This window comes from Sebastes umbrosus, chromosome 11 (assembly GCF_015220745.1).
Source record: "Sebastes umbrosus isolate fSebUmb1 chromosome 11, fSebUmb1.pri, whole genome shotgun sequence".
NCBI lineage: Eukaryota > Metazoa > Chordata > Actinopteri > Perciformes > Sebastidae > Sebastes > Sebastes umbrosus.
This window is the reverse complement of record NC_051279.1, coordinates 26,044,769-26,070,570: the sequence shown is the minus strand read 5'-3', so window position 1 is coordinate 26,070,570 and position 25,802 is coordinate 26,044,769. Positions and strand designations below refer to the sequence as shown.

General features: G+C 40.4%; 1 protein-coding gene and 1 long non-coding RNA gene across 2 annotated transcripts in view; one reads left to right on the top strand and one right to left on the bottom strand.

Moving 5' to 3' along the window:
* Positions 1 to 1,588: 1,588 nt before the first annotated feature.
* On the bottom strand, positions 1,589 to 24,664 carry LOC119496442. Its single transcript, XR_005208710.1, has 3 exons — positions 24,635 to 24,664; positions 22,676 to 22,682; positions 1,589 to 1,714 (listed from the first exon to the last, which is right to left on the bottom strand). It is a non-coding gene; the product is annotated as an uncharacterized LOC119496442 (long non-coding RNA).
* Positions 11,363 to 25,802, top strand: part of si:dkey-22o22.2 (neural-cadherin) — a 181,737-nt gene continuing 167,297 nt past the window's right edge. Inside the window, 2 exon segments of the mRNA XM_037783518.1 lie at positions 11,363 to 11,660; positions 19,756 to 19,901. The gene's annotated coding sequence lies outside the window, so the exon portion shown is untranslated.

The window sequence follows — 25,802 nt, the reverse complement described above, 5'->3', positions numbered from 1 at the left end:
TAAGTATACTAACTACACACTTGAATAAACCTCTTTTTGGTAAAGGTAAACACACTTTAAAGGGGACCTATTATGCTTGTTCCCTTTCCTTTAGTGTGTTTCTGCTCACACACTGTAAACCTGTTGTGGACGTCAGCGAAGCATCCGACTGCTCCGCCACTCTTCTGTAAACAACAACAACAGTTTAATAAGTGAGGTGACATCATGTGTCACATCCACTTCTAACAAAGACAAAGACAAACATCCTCCTCAGAGGAGGAAGCAGTTGTGTCGTTGCTCTGTGGCGCAACAATCAAACGCGTCCCTGGAGAGACGCCAGTGCTAGGAACTAATGGCTCCTCTGGGACACAGCCAGGTCTCTTTGTGTTGGTCGGAGCTGATATCTAATGAATCAGCAGGACAGATATTTATGCAAATTCATGTTTTTCACTTTAATGAACGGATCCTAATTTTAGAACACTTAATATAATGAATGATTGAAAAACAAACGCTGATTCAGTCGGGTCTAACGGGACATTTGTGGTTATGATGAGAGATGTGAAGAACCATTTTAAGGTTTGTAGTCACAAACTGAAAGCTCAATAAAACGGAGACATCATTTAAAAATAGATACTTCCTCAGTTGTTTTATTATTTGTTCGCAGTGGTCCCAATATTACACTGTGAAATGACTTCATTACAAGTAAGAGTCCTGTATTCAAAGTAAAGTACATAAATAATATCAGTAAAATGTACCAAAGTATCAAAAGTAAAAGTGCTCATTGTGCAGAATGGCCCCTTTCATAGTGTTACATTAAAATATAATATTTTAATATATTAACAAGTAAGCAGCACTTCGATTTGATGTGCTGGTCGAGGTGGAACTACATGTAATTTGAACTACTTTATACTGTTGAGGTGTTTAATCCGTAATGTGGTGACTCGACCTGATGTCATGGGAAGGCGTATAAATAGCACGACATTTTAAGGACATTTCTGTGTGTCATGATGACGCATTTAAGGCTTTTCACGTGGCAGTGAAACGGTCGCAGTTATGTTTAGGCAACAAAACCACTTAATTGTTGTTGTTGCAAACCCACATGAGGGACAGAAACAAAAGTATTTTGAATTGTTTGCTAGAAAAACTTATGGTCCACATATTTGCTTTCATCCCCATCTAACACGTTCTCATCCGAACTCATCACATACTGACGCTTTGTCAGACAACTCGACATAATTTTTTAAGTGTTTAATGTTGTGAATTAAATAAAAATGATTAGTTTGGAAAAATGGTTGTTCTTAAAATGACTACGTTTGTAAATGGAAAATGTGACTGGATGTTGTGAACACGGGACACGAACAGCGGCCTCCTGGATGAAAGCCTTGTGTTTGTTGGATGGCGGCTGGAGTTCACCCAGTTGTGACACACATGTGGAACTTCAGTCACATAATAACGGGTGGTTGTATATAGTATATATGGTCTCTGGTGTAGGATTACAATTAAGCCATCTCCATGACAACCGAGGCAACCCGGTCTCACTGGATGGCGTAAAATACCACAGGATTACAAGGATATTCCGCGAGTCATGAGTACGCATTTTAGCCATTTGTCCTTTTACGCCACGCAAATGTCCGCAGTTAGTTTCAGGCAAGAAAACCACTTAGTTAAGGTAAGGGAAAACGCCATGTTTGGGCTTAAAATAAGTAAGTAAACTACGTAAAACACATACGGACAGCTGTGGCTCAGAGAGTAGAGCAGGTTGTCCACCCCGGCTGCTCCGGGTCACATGTCGATGTGTCCTTGAGCAAGACACTTAACCCCAAATTGCTCCCAAAGGCATAGCCATCGGTGTGTGAATGAGTATTTAGATTAGATCCTGATGGACAAAGTTGGCACCTACAGCAGCCTCTGCCATCAATGTATGAATGGGTGAATGCTGAAATGTAGTGTAAAGCGCTTTGAGTGGTCGGAAGACTAGAATAGTGCTATAGAAATACAAGTCCATTTAAGTCCATTTGCTGACTGAGGAGACCTTATCTACTGAGGAAGAAAGTAAGATGTGATTGAAAGCTCTGAAAAAAAGCTAATAAGTGGACTTTCAGTTAATTTTATTTTTGTCAATCTACTGGTTCCATTGTCAAGAATGAACGTTGAAACGGAAATAAAACAAGATAGACGGATAAATCATATTTAACATCAAACAACAGCATCCGCCATCAGTTCCATCTCAGAGAGAATGAACCAGTTTGTCTGCATAAATTAACCAAAGTAGGCAGATACACCAACATTTAAATGAGAATGAAACTCAGTAAATCTAAACATCACAGAATCAGTCTCATGTTTCCTCATCGTTCAGACGTCTGACTGGTTTCCTTTGTTCAGTGAGTCACTGCATCGTCAAAACAGAAACCCACGGGGAGCAGGGGATCATGGGAAATACTCCAGGGAGGAGGAGGGATATTAGTACACACACCTAATCTCTTCCCTCCTCCCTCTTGTTATTGTTTTAAAGAGGCTTGAGATTGTGAGTGTTTGGCAAGCTGTTTTAACATGTAATAGCTAGACAAGATATTCATTAGAGATATCTGCAACGTCATTTTGCCTAGTCAAAACTCTAACTCAAGATATCCCAAATTCTATTTTGATGAGGCAAAACTCTAATTTTAGATATCTGGAATTACATTTTGGCTAGTACGATTCAAACTACTTTTTTCATTCATGTGTATGGGGTTTCTCATTACAGATATCCACAATTCAGTTGCAGATATCCGTAATTCACATTACGGAGATACGCAACTGATGACTAGTCATACTTCCAGTTTCAGATATCTACAATTTAATTCAGACGAGCCAGAATTCCAGTTCAAGATATCTTTATTTCCCCTCAATTCCTGATATCTACATTGTCCTTTTTAGATATCTAAAATTAAATTTTGACTAGTCAGAATGACGTTGTAAATGTCAATGACGTCTCTAACTGGAGTTAGAGATAGATATAAAAAGATATGTAATTACAGATATCTAGAATTAGAGTTTTGACGAGGTGAAATGACGTTGCAGATATCTGTAGTTAGGTTAGAAGGGGCCAGGATGGGACGGGAGGTGGAAGCTATTCAAACATACTATGGTGCTGCACTGCAGCCGTACAGGTTTATAAAGTCTCTAGTGAACAAAGCTCTCGTTGGCCACAGATTCCTCGATGATGAGCTCTTTTTCTATTTCATGTTGTTTTCTAACTATCTGATCCACAGCGGTCCCCGACTGCTTGTCTCACAGCCGGCTGCACATAGAGACCGATGTTATGTGTCCAGCTAACTAACACTAAAGGCTCGTTTTGATTAAAATGAGGTTGTAGCTCGTTGTCTACCTCACTACGGTTAGAAAGAGCCCTTGTTAGCTGTTTTAACAATTTAGGAGTTATTGATCCTGGAAGTCTGGGAATATCTTTCCAACTTTACTGAACTATCCAAGTTAGCAAAAGCCTCTGCTAACGCTGTTCAGATGCTTTGTTGGGCCGATATCCAATGGGAAGCCTTGATGAGCAACGTCATGACAACAATTTTGACTAGTCACAAGGACGTGATAGATATCTGGAATAAGAATTCTGACTAGTCAAAATGCAATTGTTGATATCTCTAATGCTAATTCCAGATAGTCAAGCTTAGCTATTAAATGTTAAAACGGATTGCCATATGCAGTGAGCCTCTGACTACTTTATTTATTTATCTTTGTTGTAGTAAATGAAACCCAAACAGGACACTTGCAGACTTTATATTCAGCGTTCTCCGTCTGCAGCTGACTTCAGTTCAGTGTCTCTGACCTGCAGGTCTCTGACTTTGTCTCTGTTTGCCTGCTGGTGGACGATGCACTTGTGGTAGTCAGTTACAATTTCTGAGAATCTCTCCCTCCTCCCTCTCCTCACATTAAGGGCTTAGGGTTGTTGTTGAATGTGGAGGAGAGAGAGCACATGGTCCAGAGAGTGAAGGAGGAGAGAGTAACAGAGAGGGAAAACTACAGCAATAGCAACAGGAATAGTTGTTCATCTAAGACACTACAGATCTGTCAGAGAACTCAAGAGCCCGACTCAGAAGGAAGATGCAGAGTTGAAGTCTTTGCAGCTTCAAGGAAAAAATCCAGGCAGTTACAAAGTACAAAGGGGTCAGGCTAAAGCAGAATCCGAAATACAAAAACTGAAGAACAAGATCAAAGAAAAGCTAACAAGGAAACGCTGGAAAGCTAGGCGTGAGCACAAAGACAATCTTGCAGCGAGCTAGTGCTATCTCTAAAACTAAACTATCTCTGTCTCTGTCAATAAAGGAATAAAAGCCCCCCAAACTAAAATGAACAGGTGAGTGAGGAGGATAACCAGATGAGGTGATACTACTGGCGGGAGGACGGGCAGGTGGGAGTCACCAAGTCTCAAAAAAGATGTGCCGATCTATGGATGCATTCGGGCAAAGTGTAGAGATGTTACAAGATAAGGGGCAGAATAGAAATATTTATTATTTACCTCTCAGCCTTGGTAACGTGTCCCACGTTGTCCCACACAAACATACTCTTTGTCCCACATTTGGATTGTTGGGATCTGGTCACCCTACTTGCACATTATCGTGGCATTCATAAAATTTAGTGTAAGTTTGGAGCGTTATTTGGCTAGCATGACCTGGTTGGTACCAATGGATTCCCTACGTTTTCTTGTTTCATATGATACCACTATCTTCACTCTAGCTTTAAAACTGAGCCCGCTACAACCTCAGAAATATCGATGTCGCAAGTTGCATAAATTAATTAGTGGCATTAAAAGAAATTGGCGTTAAAGAGTTATTTATCACAACATAAACACCATATTTAAACTGACTTGTGTGTTGTGTTAAAACTACTAATTTATCCTGGTTTGACTTCTGTTGAAACAACAAAACAAGAATGAATGAGCCAAACAGACAAACAGAGCGAGATGGACCTGCTGCCCTCTGTTATCTGATCAACAGTTGGCGGTTGGCCCTGACTCGGCCCTCACTGCACCGTCAGTCTCTCTCCAAGTTCAAGAATAAACACGGACTCTAAGCAGGTTTTAAATATACATACAGCGTGTTCACACTGGAAACGTGACAACATTAAAGGACAGGTCCAGATTTTAGTTTTTTCTAACACGAGGACAAAATCCACAATCTATGAAAAGTGCATTGATCTGTAGATAACATGATGCTCCAGCAGTCTGGATTAGAAATATCAAGTTAGTATCTTTGGTACAAAATTCTATATTTGTGCTTCCATGAACTGTGTTTTCTTTCTGAGCAGCGATGACTGTCATTATTTATGACCGGTGACAGAGACGAAGGCCACTTTAGAACACGTGTAAGAAAGTAGATCAGTGTGGTGCTAATTAAGGAAACAGAAGTCTGCAGAGGTGGATGAAAACACATTTTGGCTGTGTTATATGACATTATATAATACATCATACGGTTAATACATCAGACCGGCATATACGGGTACTTCCCATAGATCCCATAGACTTCAATGTAATCTGACGTATGTTTGGATTGTAAATTTGACAAGTTCGTACGTGTTTCTTACGTTACGTTCTTACGTTACGTTCTTACGTTATTATTTTAACACAAACCATGATTTTTTTTCCTTCACCAAGTAGTTCTGTTGCCTAAACCTAACCAATCGTTTCTCAACGTTAACCACGTGGCAATGTGGGTTACGTTGTTACGTTGCTTTGCTTTGTTACGTTACGTCACGTCACGTCACGTTACGTTACGATACGAAAAGATCTTGTTTAGGCTTAGTCAACAAAACTACTTCGTTAGCTTTAGGAAAAGATCGCAGTTTGGGTTAAAATGACACCGGAAGTGCCGTAACTTAAGTACGGAAGTTATGTGACAAATAAATCATCTATGACTTCTGGTTTCACACGGGACATGAACGGCGGTCTCCTGGGCGAATGTCCTGTGTTTTTTGACCCACCCATCCACCCCGACCTCTTCCCTACGTGGAGTTCGTTGCTCTTGATACTTCCCGGTTCACAATTATGTGGATACGTACAAACTGAATTTGTGCTGACTGTCACGAAAAATGTGAAATTTGTGTCTATGTACACAAATCAATACATTCAATTTCGTGACTATTTCACAAACTGGTGAGCGACTGGGCTGCTATACCGGGAACGAAGCAATCGGCTCATTACGAATAATATTATTCCACCAATATTCTTAATTCCAAGAACCTAGAAAGCTCTGATTGGCTCAGTTCAACCAGTCAAACAGTGTCCATCAGTGAGCACGACACCAGAGCAGAATTTTGGGCAGCGATTCAGAGGTCTGGGACCAGATTAAAAACTAAACAAACAAGAGGAGGGACTTTGCAGCATCACGTTGTCAATGTGCTCAGCTTCTATATTCAGAGTCCAAACAGTCAGTCAGCAGTGTGGAGTTTCAGTGCTGCCAGGTTCCTAGAAGGAACGCAGACAGTTTGAGGGACAGAAATAGCCTCACACGAGGACTGCTGCGTGGAGACGAGTCGATGGCGGCTGACGCTCAGTCACTGTTTGCTCTGTGCGCTTTGACCTGAGTGTGTTTGGGATCCCTGCCGAGACAGATAGGAGTCAATGTGGGAACATGGCTGTTTTACAATATCTCAACTTCCAAGACAGGTAAATCTTATCCAAATAAAAGTTGCATCTCAGACAGGTCGGTACATCAGACCGGCAATACGTCATCCAGAGTATTCTCTCATGACCACGCCCCCTTTTGGGGCCAACCAATCCCGTGTCCCTCATAGACGGTAACAGAGTAAACAGAAGACGTTGAAACACGTCTCCAAACTTCTACTTTAAACAAACCACTAATAGTAATAACGCTATGCTGAAGACTTGCTGTGTAGTTGGTTGCACCAACAATAAATCCCAAAACTCTGATCTCTGATTTGTTCCCCTGACATGTCCATGTCCTTGTTCTATAACGGCCGCTCCATATACTAAGTCACACACCCAAATCTGCAAAAAAGTCTTACAAAATGTGCACATTCAACGTATCCGGGGTTTGCAGGAATGTACAATGCCAACGTATTTTTTTCCGGGCGACTGGTCTGAACACACCTTCACATCCATCCTTTTGTTAGATGTTAGTAAATATAGACTTGTATCCTCCCACTAACTGTCCTGGAGGACCTGTTGGACCATTATCAGTCAGCACTTTATGTCTCACAGCTATTGCGTAAGTTTGTAATTAAAGACATTTAATTTGTGTTTTCCTGCTTTCGGTTTCTCACATCCTGTACGGACTAAAACCTTCTTTACAACCACAATATGAAACAACATCCTGATGACTGAGTTACTCTTTCCAGTCATGGACGTCAGCAGGTCATGGGGTCATTAAAATCTAAAGGGTTCATTGTCTAAAGAGTATTTACAGGAAATGTGATGGTACTCTGGCCATCTGGGACAGTGAGTGTTGCATAATGTCATGTGTGGATGCAGAAGAAATGTACACTATGTTTGGTATGTCAGTGAACCGGACGACCTGCTGCCGTCATGCTGAGGTATCACACACACACTCGTGCAGGACGACATCCTCCTCATCATTTTACAGACGTGCTCAAACAGGTGTTAATATAAGCTACAAATAAACTTGTTTGAAAATGTGATTGATCACCACATTTATACACTTTTTATGATTTAACGACAGACTTTGAGGTCATGAGCGTCCCTGCATTGTCTCAAACTGACATGTGTAAATAAATAAATACAGGTCTTAACAATAGACTGTATAAACTGTGGACGTAGTCTCCATGACGTAACCCATAGAGTGCTGCAGGGATGGCATATTTTCGTAGGCCAAACAGGAAGTTAATATCGCGCTGCCCTTACAAAAAATAAGTATACTTCAACTTTATTTTATGAGTATACTTTATGTAATAAGTATACAAATATCAATGTACTAGTAGTATACTTGTAAGTGTACTAATTCAATACTTCTTGGGACTAAATATGCCCACTTTTTAGTTTATAAAAGTATAGCTTTAAGTATACTTTAAATGTAAGAATAATTACACAACTAGTTTTACATATAAGTTGTATTTTGTACTGCAACTACAATATGAACTATATTACAAGTGAACTTATAGGTATGCTGTTAGTTTATATACTTATAGCCCATTTTTTAGTTTACGAAAGTACACTTTAAAGTATACTCTCAGTAAACTACTAGTTTAATAGTTTTTACTGCAAGTATACTTGTAAGTTTTCTTAAGTGAACTTATAGTACTTAGCCAAATATACCTTTCTGTATACTTTTCAGTATAGGCCAAGTATTTTTAGACTTTTCTGTATACTTGTCAGTAGAAGCCAAGGATACTTAAGTATAATTTTGTTAAGTTTATCTCTGATAAGTTCATAAAAAGTAAACTGAAAGCATACACTCTTATTTTTAGCTGAAAAGAAGTACACTAATAGCACACTTGAATAAACTTATTTTTTTGTAAGGGTGGTTCCCTCGTCCCCGTGATGACGTTTAGTAGTCTCACTTAGCCACTTGTCAGCAACCGCCTTTTTTTTAAAGACACATATAGGCTTCAAAATTCACAAGTGGGATATTTAATGACATATTTTATATTAAGTGTGCTATTAATATACTTCTTTTACAGAAAGGTATACTTGGCTTGTAGTTATGCTTACTTTTTGATAGAGTAGCCTATTAAAGTGAATGAGAGTTTGTAAAGTAAAATTTACTTCAATTCATCACAAGACAAGTCTCAAGTCACTCTGCGTGCAACTTAAGTGCATCACGATTCCAAGTTGCAGACTCAAGTCCCCATCTCTGCTAAAAAGGTGGGCTACAATTATATAGTATACTTGCAGTATAAAAACTATTAAAATAGTGGTTTACTGAGAGTATACTTTAAAGTGTACTTTCATAAACTAAAAAGTGGGCTACAAGTATAGAACTAGTAAACTAACAGTATACTTATAGTATAGTTGCAGTAAGAAATACAACTTAGATGTAAAATAGTTGTGAACGCAAAGTTTTCTATTCTTACAATTAAAGTACACTTAAAAGTATACTAATAGTACACAGATATTAGTATACTTACTAGATAAAGTATCCTTGGGAAATATATACTTGAACTTTACTTAAGTATACTTCACAACCAGCCTTTTGAGGACATGAGGACAAAATGTCCTCACTGCACTTTCTATAAGTCTACAGCTGTAACACACACACACACACACACACACACACATACACCCACCCCGACACACAAGCTGTTGTAAACATGAGCACGTTTTTGGACTCGTAAACACAGTTTACAGTAGCAGGATCATATCCACGCTCTGCTGTGTGATTGGCGGCTGTTTTCCCATCCCTTCCTGCGACCCTATTGGCTGGTTCAGTAGCTGTAATAGTGAAAATGTGTGTGCTGCATGTGCCTCGGCCATGCCCCAGTACACTGACACGCGCGCACACACACACACACACACACACACACACACACACACACACACACACACACACAATGATCAATGCTACTGTTTGAACACTGAAAGTTTAGGTTAATATAATTTTTTTAAATTACATCATAGTTGTAGTACTTAAAAATAATAATAATTAGTCTTTAGTCTCCATCCTACAAAATTTGCATTAAAGATGGTCAATTATAATCTAAAACTTTGCAAAAATGTGCATTAGAGACTATAAATTATAATCTACAAATGTGTAAAAATGTGCATTAAAGTCTTTAAATTACAGTCTAAAAATGTGCAAAAATATGCATTGGAGACTGTAAATTATAATCTAGCATCAGTATCACATTCAGTACATTCAGACTCATTCCGCCGAGACGCACTACAGAGCACCACAGGTGCAATACTGTAATTAATACTGCATTTATACTGTACATTTCAAGAAATATTCTTATTCATTTCTTATTTATAGATCCCACATTTTGTATTTACTTATTTGCACTGTGGTTATTTTTTATATATTGCACGTAAATATCTTTACATATTTCAAATTTCTTATATTCTCATTTTATTATTTAAAATTGTAGTACTTACTTATATTTCTTTACATATATTGTATTTATACTGTAGCATTATGTACATATTGTAGCATTATGTACATAATTTACACGTTACATACTCAATGATTCTGATTCTGATATAATGCATATATTTTTTACATACTTATTTCTATGTTCATATACAATTCATATTTATTAACATGTATTTATAACTGGTGAACAAATGATAACATAATATGAAGTGACTCAGCAGTACCGCCTGCTGCCAAAGGAGGGCAGCATGTCTATATGAAATGTAAAGTGCTGCATCTGGAGTTTGACTCCAGTTTTTATGCAGCTCTCTCAATGTACTTACACAGAATAGAAATAACAGAATAAAAGAATACAATAATAAAAAATAAAATGTCTTTATAAAGCGTTCTGTGAGTTGTAAACAATGCAAATGGTGTAAAGAATTAAATACTGGATAGATACAGTATACATGGACTAGATGATTATGTACAGTATGTACATGTGGAGATGTCTATATAGCCTACTGTATACACTGAGTAGGATTTATATTTACATGGACAGATATGTACAAAATGTACATAAAGTGACAGTTGATATGTACATATTACAAAAAATGTGCATTAAAGACTGTAAATTATAATCAAAAAATGTGATCACGTTCCTGATTTTTACACAGAAGGCACGCTGCTCTATTTCCCCCTCTAAAATAACACATAAAGTCACTACTTTATAATATTATGACTTTATTCTCATAATGACTTTTTTCTTTTAAACTTATAACTTTATTCTCATAATATTGTGACTTTTTTTCTCCTAAACCTATAATTTTATTCTCGAAATCTGGCCCTAATACTCCTTCGTACATTTTACAACATTTAGGACATAATGATTTAAATGAGGGCTATTTAAGTGTTCCTACTGGAAGTTGATTTACCTCAAAGGTAATGATCCTCTCATTTACAGACGTCTCTTTATACATTCGTGGCCATTGGCGTTTTTTTTTTGTTTTTTTTTTAAAGTTATTTTTTTGGGGGCATTTTCTATTTTTATTGAGAGGACAGTGGATAGAGTCTTGAAAGGGGGGAGAGAGAGAGTGGATGCGGAAAGGGCCACAGGCCGGATTCGAACCCGGGCCGGCCATTGGCGTTTTTAGTAAAAAAGGCGGCAGCGCCATCTGGCGGCCGTTGTCAACAAAGCACCGGAGATTGATCTCTTTGCTTCTCTACTCTTTGGCTGCAGGTGCAAGATGAGTTTTTCTTCTGTACAACAGTGACGTAACAGTGACGTACTTTGAAGAGCTACAGACCGCTACTTGGTTGACCGGCGGGAACCTTCCAGAACCGACCGGTGGAGCCTCCGTTACCATAGAAACAGAGTAAATGTGCTATAATAAACGTCATAGAGAGACAACCGAGACCAGCAGGGTGGTTGCTGTCATTTTATTTTGTCTAATTTAACGGTCTGCCTCCGAAGAAGGACATCCGTCCACCGCAGGCAGCTGCTCTACGGCCGCACGGAGGAGACATACAAACGGTCTGTCCAGCCGGCATATTAACACTTCTTCCTCCGTGAATTAAGGATTTATTTCGACCAAACCAGGGCTGCTGATTATTGGAACAATGGAAAGACTAACCAAGACGTGTTTGGTGAGTTCAGAAGTAGAAAACTCATGGCATGTCATCAATGCATGGTACATGAAGGCACAGCCGGTGTTGTGACAAATAGTGCTACCGCTCACAATCAGTGTCGCCAGATCTCGCGAGAGAAACAAGCATCCGGGTCTGTAGAGACAAGCCCAAAAGAAGCATCTCTCCCCCCAAAAAGCTCAAAACAAGCGACCTTTCATACCAACCACAATATGATCCCTTCATATGTATGTATGTATTTATTTGGATTGCATTTCAATGCATTTTTGCATCCATTTTTAGCTTGTAACTTTACATTTTCCTTGTTTAAGTAACTTGAACATTGTATTTAATTTTTAGCTTGTAACTTTACATTTTTTTTTGTCATAAACTTAATGAACTTTTTACATTCAATTACTTTTCACATACAACATTTTATTTCATATAATTACACAAAATCCCACCGGCAGAATTAGCACAACACACCGACTGTCTCTCTCACTCGCTCTCTTCTTTACCGTCTAGTACTGAAAAGCGGTTTTGGAGGTTTGCGGGCCTCTAACAAGTCTGAACGACGGGTAGCACAACTTTCAGCCTAACAGAAAACGAGAGAAATGTCCCGTTAGAGAAATAAGTGAAACACAGTGCAGCCTGGTGTGGTGTTGGTGCTGGAACTGAGGCGAGAGTGGCCGGTGCTGGTGGATGGTGCACCTCCAAAATGTCCTGAAACTGCATTTCAAACGGCGGACCTCTACAAGATGTCTATCCGTCCTCCGGTGCGTTGAGATGGGGCGTGCGGCGGGCGGGCGTGTGGCGGGCGTGCAGCGGTGCGGCTCCTCGGTGCAGCAGCGGCCAGATGGCCGTCTCGCCAGGAGGAGACATTGAAGAAGAGAACGAGTGAGAGAGAGTCGATGTTGTGTTAATTCTTGTCTCATTTGTGGTCTGATAAACAGTAAATTCATCTAAACTGGTAAAAACGATGCAATCTGGTTGCCATGGTAATGACTTACGTATGACTATTAACCGCACCCCCATTCTCTGTTTGATAAAGAACGTTAACCAAAAAACAGGAAGTAACACTGGCTGCAGGGGGGGCTTTAAAATATTTTGCTTCAAATTTTGCTCTGGCCTCGTCTTTAAGTTTGTATTCAACATTAATACTCTTAAGTCAATAAAATGTACTGAAACAAATGTATATGGGACACAAAAAAGTGAAAATACGCTTTTATGATTTTTTTCAAGAAGTTAATTTCGGACACTGAAGAAAGGTAGAATGAAAAGTGAAACACTTTTGTTTGCAATAAAACCTCAACAGGGCGCCTTTAAGATGTGAAGCTGAAGAGATGCGTGCTGTCTCAACCAGGATGAACTCTGTGTTCAGCTGATATGAAGTGATTGTATCTGCTGTCTTCTTCATGTTCTACATCTCAAGCCCTCCTCTTCTTCGTCTTCTTCCTCCTGCTGCTGCTGTCTGTCCTGTCTGGATGTTTTACACTGCACGCGAGCAGAGAGCTTTTTTATAAAAAACACTGGATTCACTTTTTTTAGCTCGCTCGTCCATCGTGTTGCATCATCTTCAAAAGCTGCGTTCAACAAGGCCGCTCGCTGGGCTGTGTAACCATCGCCGGGTCGGCCGTGTGTGATAGGGCTGATGGGTAATGAGGAGGTGAATCATAGGGTTTGGTTGGTGTGACAGCAGAGGGACGCGGGACACTCAAACAAACACACACAGCTTCATGCTCAGATTCATGCATTTTCAGGTTTTCACACATGCATCACCTCACAAAGGCGTTACTTACAAGCACACATTGTTAGATATAAAATGCACTCAAACATGGACACACGAGACACTGCCTTGCTTTCAGATTTTACCAGTTCTCACAAAAAAAATCAAACTGTTAATAATTTAAAGTTGTGTTCATTTGGATGGCATGTAAGCAGGCATATAAAAGTTGTACTTCTTTCCCTGTTCAGCTCAGTTTACAGTAAACACGCTCCTCTGCTGGTGAAGAGAGCAAGCGACAAAAAAGTGAAGAGAAAATGGAAAAAGTTTCTCCAAGCACATAAAAACTAAATAAAACTAGACCTGGTGTGCATTCTGACTTTGGGGTCGATACAGCATAGTATCACGATATTTTGCGTGACAATATTGTAATGATACACGGATGTCAAGTAGGCTTGTCGCGGCAGTTACACGGTGGTCAGGCACACCGATTACATGAGGTATCCACCGCCCCCACCGTCGTTTCGCTTTTTTTTACAAAAATAAAACCCATTCAGTTCATTTTGGCGTATCAGCGCCGTGTTTTCAATAGATAGTCGGACGACGGACGCTACAAACTGACAGTGAATGTGTCTGCTCTGTACAGAGTCTCAGTTCAGAGCCGCAAGAGACAGATTTCACACACAGGACGAGAGAGAGTCAACAGACCGAGAGATGGCGGAGGATTTGGTGTCGAAGGGAAAAGCAAACGCGCCTATTCTGCAATATTTCAGATTTAAACCCAATAGTATAAGGGAACCATAACCTTAATGAGGTAATCAGCGTGCGAAGGACGGGGCGGTCACAGCCGGTGTGCGCGGCGCAGAAGATCAAAGTAAGCGCTATACAGATATTGACCGTCATTTTTTCTTGTAAAATGTCTGGTGTAATCGGTAATACAGGTGTTGTCACAAGTTTATTAACCGGTGGAGAAATTTCCTCACCGTCACAAGTAATGCATTGGTACCAACCATGTCATGCTAGCATGAGAAGAACAGTAAACACAATAACACAATACAACAAATATAACAACATAAATCCATTTAAATAATAAATAATAAAAAATAACTGTTATTTAGAAAAATAAAAAGCTGAAAATAATGAGCTGCAGGCATGAATACACCCAGATGTGTTCATTACTGTACAAATACACACAAAACGCATGCTGACTCACACCACAAACACACGCACACACAGGATCAGACTCGCAGCTGATTTGACAAATTTCTGTCTGATTTGGCTTCGTCGGCTTGAACGTGTCACATTGGAGTTCGTCTAACATAAACACACACACAAACACGGGTAAGCGATCATGCGTGTAGCTCAGATGATGTGACAAATGTGTGTGCGTGTGTGTCACATTGTGTGTGTGAGTCGCTCGCTGGCCGTCTGTCTCTTCTCGCCGCACAGATTCGACGTTTCTGCTCTCAGAATCACTTCTGTTAGTTTCAAACATCTGGATTTAGGTGACGCTTGTGTGTTTAAACTCTGTGTGTGTGTGTATGTGTGTGTGTTCATGAGTAAATATTATCCATGTGTGTGTGTGGAAGCGTGTCATCCTGATATATCTAGTTATTTTTTGTCCATGACTGAATTTCTTAGGGTTGTCATTGTCTGTCCAACACAACTAATTAATGGTTAGACATAAAACTCCAGAGGATGAGTACTTAGTTTTTAAAAAATTAACTATTCAGCCCAGTCTCACAGCAAAGCCTGTAATAGACCCGCCTGTGCACTATATTCGATATGTATTGAGATTCTTAAAGGGACTGTTTGTAACTTCTTACACGTATAAATCAATCCAGGTCGGTTTCCCACGCGGGCTCGCGTGTGGCTACGCTGTTCAGACAAGACTCCAACACAAACACGGAAGCACCAAAACCGCAAAGTTCTATCTAGTGAAGCCCGTCTTGCAAAACAGTGTTGGCCGCGGTCGGAGGATGCAGGGGAGACCGTAGCTTTGGTCTCCAGGGCCGGAGTCTCTGCTATACTCTGCTCCTCTGCTCCTCTGCCTGCCTGCCTTTCACTCACACACCGCGCTCGTTCTCGCTATTTCGCTCTCATGTGCATGCGCGCACACTCCACACTGCAGAAGAATTAGTTTAGCCCTGAGAATATCTAGTAAATGTACAGTGGACGTTTGTGCAGAAATAAAAGTGCAGCTCCTCCAGACCAACAGAGGTTTCCCGTGTCTTGTGAAGTGACGGGGCTCCGCAGCGAGAAACGTTATCGTCTCCTACCGGGTGCCGGTGTCTTCCCTGTTCCCTCCGGCTGCGGTCGGGAAGCTGAGGCAGGAAAAGCCAACACTAGGATCAGCAGTGATTCATGGAGAGACCTTCGTCTGGTCAGCTAACATTACTGCGAAGCAGGTGAAATATATAGTGATATTGTGGTTTAAGCTGACGTGTGTCGCATCACTGTTTTGAGCGATGCTCGTTCATGTCTATGTACAGCGAGCACAAGCGTGAGCCAGACGCTGACTTTCGTTGACTTAACGACCACAGGTATCGCCGTTAACAAGCATTTCTGATTCTTACAAACAGTCCCTAAGTATTGCGATTTGATTTTATGATTTTATGGTGATTTTTGTTAACTTTTTTAACACTAGAAAGTTAAATAATACACTTCTAGGGACTTTTACTTTGGAAAATATCTAAATTAACTTGTATACTTCCTCTAACTTCTCCAAGGTTGTCTCTTGCTCTCCCGTCAGCTCCGTTCTCTTTATACATCCATGGTCAGCTCCATCGGGGCCGTCTGAATGCATTTAACATAAATGTCAGTATATGGGTGCTCTACAGTTGTAGCGTCGGCCCATTTGACCATGGAGATGAGAGTGACGGCCGGCTTGACCATACGTTACCGCAATACGATAACCTTTCCTGTCCATGACAGAGTTAGCATGCAGCTTTAGCTGTGATACCTAGCTCTGCTTTGCCTGCAATGTGTGAAACCCAAAATGTTTCCATACTTTACTGTATGTGTAGTGTTTACCACTTTGGATTTAACATGTGAGGGTGCAGGTTGTACACACAAGGACCCTCCAAAGTTTTCTACTTTCTGCGGTTTGTTTTGGTTGACGGATACGGAACAGATATGACGTCACGTTACTCAGACTACAACAATAAAAGCGGTAACTTCCTTCTGCCTCCACATAGACTCAAATGAGGCAAATATATCGATTCTGGCATTAAAAAATCAATTTAAAAATCAAAAAGTGCATGCCCTTTTTCAAACAGTTTCCAATGACAGCTTCTCAGATGGTTCTGTGTAACAAATCATGTGACGGGTCAGGTTCGTAAACAACCTGCCAGTCCATCAAATTCACTATCCTCTATCCTTCCTAAAGACATTTTGTATGTCAAACTTGTTCCTGTGCACATTCACGTTTTGCATCCTCACATTGGTATGTCCTTTATTCTGAAGGGATTCACTACAATCAGCTGACCATCAATATTCTCGCATTTCAAATTAGACCTCCTGTCGTCACTTTCCTCAGTGTGTCTGTAGGGGGAGCTGTAGTACATGCTGTCACTTTCTCACCTTCATCCTCCTGCATCACACCACCACCAACACACACAGATGCTTGACACCAGCCATCTGTTTGCGATTACAGCGGCTAAAGGTCAGTGTGTGTTGATGAAGAGAGGCGCTGTTGCCGCGGTGACGTCAGCGCTGACTGACAGGTGTGTGTACAGACTGATCAGAGGTCAGCTGTGACTCACACATTCCCTCTGATAACAATACTTTTACTTTTTCGGTTTATTATATTTTTGAATTATAAATATGAATCTGAGGTAAAAGTACAATATTTCCCAATGAGATGTATTGGAATAGGAGAATAAAGTAGCATATAACGTACGAGTACCTAAAATTTTACTTAAGTACAGTACTTGAGTCACTTTCAACCAGTCCATATATGACAATATAAGTTAAGTTAAGATGTCTTTAAGGTTGATATTCCATTGTATTTGATTCAAACCCTAAAAATGACCAAAAATGATGTGAGTTGCAAACAGAATATCTTATTCAAATAAATTAACTGTACAAAAATAAACAAACAAATGTCAAATATATCCATATAATAACATTACAGCTTATTTATCTGAGTGCGTTGCTGCTTGTTTCTTGGGACGGGTCTAATTGCTGGTGTTTGAGACTGTGCACGTTGTCAAGCAGTGAAACTTATCGACAGGATATTAAAGTTTCTTATTAAGGAAATGTTTCTATCAGCGTTTGACTAGTTTTCAGTATGAGGGCGTTTACCTTTCACCCTCAGGCTTCCTGTGTGTCTGTATCTTGACTCTAACTTTAAAACTGAGCCCGCTACAACCTTGCAAGTTGCATTAATGCGTTAAAGAAATTAGTGGCGTTAAAACAAGCATTTTCTAATCCACAGAAGTATTACGTCCAACGAAACTCCACTCCTTATTTAATGTTAAAGAAGTTTTGTCTCCAATCTAACCACAATTGTGGTTAATGGTAGTCTGATGTGTATTCTTCTGACTAATGGTGTTAATGGCGTCTCAGTGAAATATAAAAGAGGTTTGTTACTCAACTTAACAGATCTAAAATAAGATAAAACAACTCAAACTTTCTTTTCTACTGACACTCCGAGTATGAGGTGGCTCCTTGTTATCTTAGTAAAAGCTCTTTGTATTATATAACTTCAGAAAAGACACAATTTCCCCACAGGGATCATTAAATTTTCATCTAATTTTGAGTCATTGTGGCAGCAGCAAAGAAGTGGATACTGGGGAATGGGGAAAAAAAGGAGGATTTTAGCAGCACTATGCAGTATTGTTTTTTCACGTGGAGGTTGAGGTCTGAAGACTTAAATAGAGTTTCACAGTGGGAGGAACTATTAGGGGCGCCCTCGTTCCAGAAGTCATGTTCATTTGTTAGAAAAAGTGACTGAGCGTCTGACAAAAGATGAACAACTGTGAAAGTATTAGGGCTGGGACGATTCACCTATCTCCTGATTCGATACTATCACGATACTTGGGCGCCGATTCATATGTATTGTAATTTTTAAGTATTGCGATTCGATATCACGATTTTATTGTGATTTTCGTTAACTTTTTTAACACTAGACCATGGGAAAAAGTTGAATCATACACTTTTAGGGACTTTTACTTTGAAAACTATCTAAATTAATCCAGTAAAAATGTTTGATTTTCAGCATGTATGTAGTCAGAGATGTCCTGAAGTCAAATATATCAGTCATCGTCAGGAATTATTTATTAAATTTTTTCCAGCAACCCAAAAATCAAAGAATAAAGACATTTCTCTCACAAATTACTAGTATTTTCTTTTTAATTTATAAGGGACATGTAATGTTTTATACTTCTGGTGAATATAATCCAATCTTATTTCCATGTATGTATTTTGTCTATACAGTTCCCTTTGTTAACACCTTATTTTGAAAACCAGACGTAGGTCACACATGTATACATCCTCTAACTTCTCCAAGGTCGTCTCTACCTCTCCCAACAGCTCCGTTCTCTTTATACGTCCATGGTCAGCTCCATCGGGGCCGTTTGAATGCACTTAACATAAATGTCAGTATATGGGTGCTCTACAGTTGTAGCGTCGGCCCATTTGACCACGGAGATGAGAGTGACGGCCGGCTTGACCCCACGTTACCGTAATACGATAACGTTTCCTGTCCATGACAGAGTTAGCATGCAGCTTTAGCCATGATGTCTAGCTCTGCTTTGCCTGCAATGTGTGAAACCCAAAGTGTTTGTTGCTTGGAGTGATCAGTAACAGAATACCTGACAGAGCGACCATGTTTCATACATGTGCAGCATGAACATGAACAAGCTTTGTGTGCAGATGTGTGTGTGTGTGTTTTGAAGGAATCAGTAGAAGTGAGAAAGATGCTGTAAATCCTCGTCTGCTGCTGCTTTAGCTTCTCAGCCGGCTCCCCTTCTCCCTGAGATTAGACTACACAGGGGATACGTGTGTGTGTGTGTGTGTGTGTGTGTGTGTGTGTGTGTGTGTGAGGAAGTCACTTATAAGCCTTAGTGTGTGTCAGTATGTGTTTATGTGTGTCATGATATGTGTATTTGACTGTGTGAGTTAAAAAAAACAGCTTTAAGCTTCCTGCATATGTGTGTGTGTGTGTGATAATAATAATCCCTTTTTGTATGTGTGAGATGTGTGTATATATACATGTGTGTTGAATGCATGTATTTGTGTGTTAGCAAGAAGTTTGCACCTCTCTGAAAACATCACTAGTATCAAATTAACCCTCGTATGTGTGTGAGTATATGGCCATTTATATATTGGTGTGATGAAGGCACTTCATAATGTGTGCTTGTGTGTGTGTGTGTGTGTGTGTGTGTGCAGTTGGTAAACACGTCCCTCGTCTCCCTCGACAGGAATCTGAGCCAGAAAATCCCGATGCTCCGACACAGAAATCCAGGTTTATAATGACGAGAGGCAGCAGACACACCGCAGAGCGGAATAATCAGATCAGGAGGAGGAGGAGGAAGGTGGGTGAAGTGAGTGATGAAGGAGGTCTGATTGTAACAATCAAAGAGTTTGTCTTTTCCAGCCAGCAGTCCATACGTATAGGAGTTATTACATTGCTGGGAAAACCGTGATTTCTTGTTTTGATTTGAAACACAGAGGTTCAGATACTTTATCATAAAATGGGGTTTATATGGTTTGTTTTAAAGCTGATATATTTATTTCATATTTTTCAGTTTATTTGGTAGGTCTTTCAATAGAACAACAATTCCTCTTGAAAGTAAACTATCTATGTGGTTCCAACCATTCACATTGATCTGCTCCTCCTGATTTAAGTTTTTATTTGAAGTAGTCACATGCAACAATATTGATTTGACATTTTGGATTTTCCTTTTTATGCCTCTATGTCAGCGACAGCCGTGGCCGAAGACATTGTGTTTTCGGGCTGTCCGTCCATACGTCCATACGTTTGTACGTTTGTACAACTGTCCGGTCATAAGTGGTGATTGGACCTGAATTTATACAGTGCTTTTTCAATAACACTGTGCCGCGCTACGTCTCTCTCTCTTTTACTGCTCGCCCTCTCAGCTCATTCACACTATCTCTCTCTTTTTCTATCTGTCTTTACTTTTAATGCACTCCTAAATCGATACTAAACTAAACTTCCTTGTTTATAAATGAAGCGGTACAGTTGAAGCAGCGGTGTTGTGTGTGTGTTTCACCAATCAGTGATGGTCATCCCCGCAAACTCCACCTAGAAAGTTCCTGTACTTTCAGAAAGTAGTACCCCGGACCAGGACCTTTTTGGGGGGTAAAAAAGTTATCCCAGGAACTTAATTTAGACCCTGGTCCCTGCGTTCGAAACGGAATGAGTTCCTCAAAAGGTCCTTAGTTCCGGGGAAAGTTCCTGCGGTGGAAACGGGGCTAAGGTCAGATATTTATTTAATAGTGTAGAAAGTCCTCCAGGTGTTACCTCCTGCTGCCACTTGGCGACGCCAAAAACATCTGGTACTTTACTGGAGTAGCTGAGATAGCTGGTTTGTTTTTGTGGCAACCACATGGAGGATTGGTTGGGGTTTGACAAACTGCAGCGGGGCGAGGTGGGGGTGGGGTGGGTGGAGGGTGGAAAGGAGGATGAGCTTGTAGAATAAAAAGCGTGGCGGCGGTTTCTGACAGAGATCTGACAGCTGCTGCAGGTTCACATCAACCATCTGCAGAACCGCAGTTCTGCCGAGTTCGCACACCTCCCGTCACATCAAGTCAGCTTTTTACCCACCGATCCCACGAGTTCAAGACAGGTCTGTGTGTGTATGTGTGTGTGTGTGTGTGTGTGGGTGTGTGTGTGTGAGAGAGAGAGAGAGCTTGTGTATGCACATTTGCAAAGTGACGTTACAAGAGCAGCAGTGTGTGTGTGTACACAAGAGAGTTAAAGACAGATTGAGAGCTTGTGTGTGTTTGAGGTATTACTTTATGCAGTCTCAAGAGTGTGTGTGTGTGTGTGTGTGTGTGTGTGTGTGTGTGTGTGTGTGTGTGTGTGTGTGAGGTATTACAGTGTGTGTGTGTGTGTGTGTGTGTGTGTGTGTGTGTATGTGTGCGTGTGTGAGCTGTCGTCCAGGATTTACCCTCAGTGAGAGTTAATCTGAGTGTCGGCAGGATCCTCTAAAGGTTAGACGGAGACAGAGAGGAGTGTGTAGGAAACACTGCAGCTGACCTCATTTCCAACACACACCTCCTTCACTTGTCTTTAATACCGGGTTTGATGGTGTGTTTGCTCTGTAGGTTTGTGTCTGTGAGCAAAAAAACAAAACTTATTTCATTTTTTGCTCCTCTGTGAAATTGTAAAGGTTGCGTTTGCAGCCCCTCTGGGTTCAACAGAAAGAGGTAAAAATACAGAAATGAAATATTTCTTCATTCATTGAGCTGCATGTCCTGTCCAACACAGTCTCACAGCAGTTTGTGAAATAGTTACAAATCTATTTGATTCGTGTACACAGACACAAATTTCCCTTTTTTTAGTGACGCTCAGCGCGAATTTCAACAATGTGTTTTTCGTACGTTTTCCTACGAATGTCCAGCAATACGTGACACACATGTCAATTTCCGCTCCAGTCTTTTCAAAATAAAGCTACTTTGTTAGGTTTAAGAAATGATCGACTTGGTTAGACTTAGGCAACAAACTAAGTCAGGTTTAGGAAAATATACTGGTTTGGGTTAAAATAACACTGGAAGTGCTGTAACTTAAGTACGGAAGTTACGTGACAAATAAATCAACTTGTGGTTTCACACTGGACACAAACAGCGGTCTCCTGGTGAAAATCCTGTGTTTTTTGACCCACCGTCCATCCCGACCTCCTCCCTATGTGGCGTTCTCAGCTCTCTATACGTCCCGGTTCACAATTACGTGGATTACATGTGAATTGATTTTGTGCTGACCATCATGAAAAAAACACTCATTCACCCTCTCCTCAGTCATAGAACTGTGAGTTTCTGAACGACAGTTCAGCTGATGCGCTGATAATTTCAGGTGGAATTTATGAATGCGACCATATTTAGGCTATAGAGGTATTTTGTAGGCCAACCAGGAAGTTAGCATCGCCCTGGTTTCCTCGACAAAAAGCCAATGGGATTGTTCCCTCAGGTTTTTTGGATTATTGCAGAAAATAAGCTCTGTGGCAAACACACGTTTATGATACTTACACGTTTTGTTCAGCAAGATAATCTCCACAGATGAACACAACTTTATGATTTTTGAAGCGTGAATGCAATCGCCAGAAGTAAAAAGCTAACGTTAGGCTACAAACAAACTACTCCACGGTCCCATGAACGCTAGTATACACAACGTGTTAACGTCGGAGCTTATCGATAATACGGTCTTGAAACAAATTGCCCAAGGGCTCATTTAGTACATGTTTCAGTACCCATTTCTAGCCATGCGAGAATACGGAAAATCTTTATATACTCGTCACGCTCGATATACTACGTCACTTGCTCTGACTGAATCCCAAAAAAAGAGAAAAGAAATATTTTTATAAGCTTTTCTTTAGTGTTGCACTCTGTGTCTGCAAATCTAACACAAAATCTTAGAGAATAAACATAAAGAGTCTTTGCAATGGAGATATGTGTTTAAATGTAACGATAAGACACCCCAACAGGGATATTTGTTGACAAAAGAACCCCACAAACACCATCAGCAGGTTGTTAGTAATAACTCGGGAGGTTAAAGGTTCATATGTGACTTTAAATTGGGGAATTCCCACTCGGTATATTGTTGAGTCATATGAAGTGATAAAATGATTCAATAAAAAAATATTAAATGTTTTTATGAGTTAGTTTAACCTCAGCTGAACAAACAGACTGAAGCTCTCTGTGTGTGTAGTTCACTGTTACTGACTGACGACCTTCAGGTGAGGATTCATTTGCAAACTGAAAGCAGCTCCGTATGAACCCGAGCGGGTCGACACCCTTCACGCGTCCGTCGCTTTGAAGGGAAGCCAAATGGCTCGGCTCCACCGCGCTGATCTCATCCACTCTCCAAACCCTGAATATTAAAACACATAATGCATGCAGTTTCCCCTCTCTTGCATTTTTCCCCCGTAGTTCTTTGTCGTGTACCGGTGCTTAACGTGCTGATTTAGATGTGGGGTGTCAGCCAAGCTGCCCTCAGGCGGTTTTACCCTCTGCGACCCAGTTTATGGACGCTCCCGCTTCCCCCGCTGTCAGCCCAATGCCGGGCCCACCACAGAGCCGTCAGGTGGCTTCATGTGCTGGACTGCCAGGCCGATTCCCCAAATTACCCTCCTCCAAAGTGCTCTGCATTTAAGGGAACAACAGACTCCTAACTGGGAGTTCATTATTGATTATTGTTACAACCCAGAGCTCCAGGGGAAACAGAAGCAAAAACTGGGCTAAAATAAATCCAGTTATTGTTTTGAGAGTTTACAAACTTGGATATATACACACAGTTCTTTAACGAAACTGATATAAAAGAAGCTTCTTACCAACTCAATTTCAGCAGCTGGCTTGTAGGAAAATTAAGTGAAAATAAAATCTGAGCAGCAGAACTACTCTAAACTTACCTGCCAAAACTAAAGTAGGGAGAGAACCACCATGTAATAACTAGGGATGTCTATCGATTAAAATATTTAATCGTGATTAATCGCAAATTAATCACACATTTTTTATCTGTTCAAACTGTACTATAAAGGCAGATTTGTCAAGTATTTAATACTTTTATCAACATGAGAGTGGACAAATATGCTGCCTTCTGCAAATGTATGTATATATTTATTATTGTAAATCAATTAAAAACACAAAACAATGACAAATATTGTCCAGAAACCCTCACAGGTACTGCATTTAGCATAAAAAATATGCTCAAATCATAACATGGCAAACTGCAGCCCAACAGGCAACAACAGCTTTCAGTGTGTCAGTGTGCTGACTTGACTATGACTTGCCCCAAACTGTATGTGATTATCATAAAGTGGGCATGTCTGTAAAGGGGAGACTCGTGGGTACCCAGAGGACCCATTTTCATTCACATATCTGGAGGTCAGAGGTCAAGGGACCCCTTTGAAAATGGCCACGACAGTTTTTCCTCACCAAAATTTAGTATAAGTTTGGAGCGTTATTTTACCTCCTTCTCGACGAGCTAGTATGACATGGTTGGTACCAATGTATTCATTAGTTTTTTTCTAGTTTTCACTTGTTAACACGTTAACATATTATTATTGTGTTAACTTTGACAGCTCTAAACGTAACATAACTACGGAACACGTCACAGACGTCACTATGTAACTTACAAAAAAAAACACCGGTCTCCTGTTTGAAAGTCGTGTGGCATTCATGTGTCTTTTTTTGTGAACAGGCTGATGAGGGACAAAACGTACCCTTCATGGTGGTGGTACAGCACAGTTATATATGGGAGGATTGAACTGACAACAGTTACAATACACAGAGCCCTACCAGCAAAACCTCCAGCTATCATCCTCTAATGTCATGCCACGTAGTGCAAATGATCAAATACAGCAGGAGTTAATGATCAATACCAATGAGAGTTTCAGATTTTTTGAAGCAGCAGATGGCTTTTTTTTAATTATTATTCTGTTTTCATGCAATTTATGAATTTTTTTCTGATTTCAGCTGCTTCATCAGAAACTGATTTTGTAGCAGAGCACTTTTATTTTAATTCAACAGCTTCTAGAGTTAATGACAATGTGCTGTTAAAACATGTAATATACTTTTGTTTATGTTATCATTCTGGAAAGAACTGAAAATGAATTTTAATAAAACGGTTTATTTTTGGAGGAGATGATCTGCTAGTGAGAGGATGTGTCGTCATGTCAGGGTTCCATCTGTACTGTACGGTATGTGTGCATGACAGAAGTGGTGGTGGTGGTATCGGGGGGGTTTCAGGGTTTTAGGGCTGAATTGTGGAGGACGGGTGCTGATGTGTTCAGGGACCCCTGGGTGTCAGTGTCACCCAGTCTGTCTGCTGCGTTCAGGCCTGCTGCTGAGATGAAAGACTGAGCTCTGATAAAACAGACTGGCTGAGTGTCACACACAAGCACACACGCGCACACACGCACACACGCACACACGCACACACGCACGCGTTTGTTCCTCTATACTTGTCAGGACCCTCATTGACATAATACATTCCCTAACCTAAAACCTCAAACAAAGTCTTGACCCTCAGGAAGCCCGTTGAAGAAGTAAGGACTGGGGGAAAGAAGATCCTGGTTTGGGTTAAAATAACGCCGGAGGTGCCATAACTTAAAGCTTCAGTAAGCAGTATATTTTGGCATCCATAATAACCTTTCAGCATATTGTAATTCAAGTGTTCTGAGAGAAAACTAGACTTCTGCTCCTCCTCATGGCTCTGTTTTCAGGCTTTAAAAAATCTAGCCTGTAACTGGAGACTT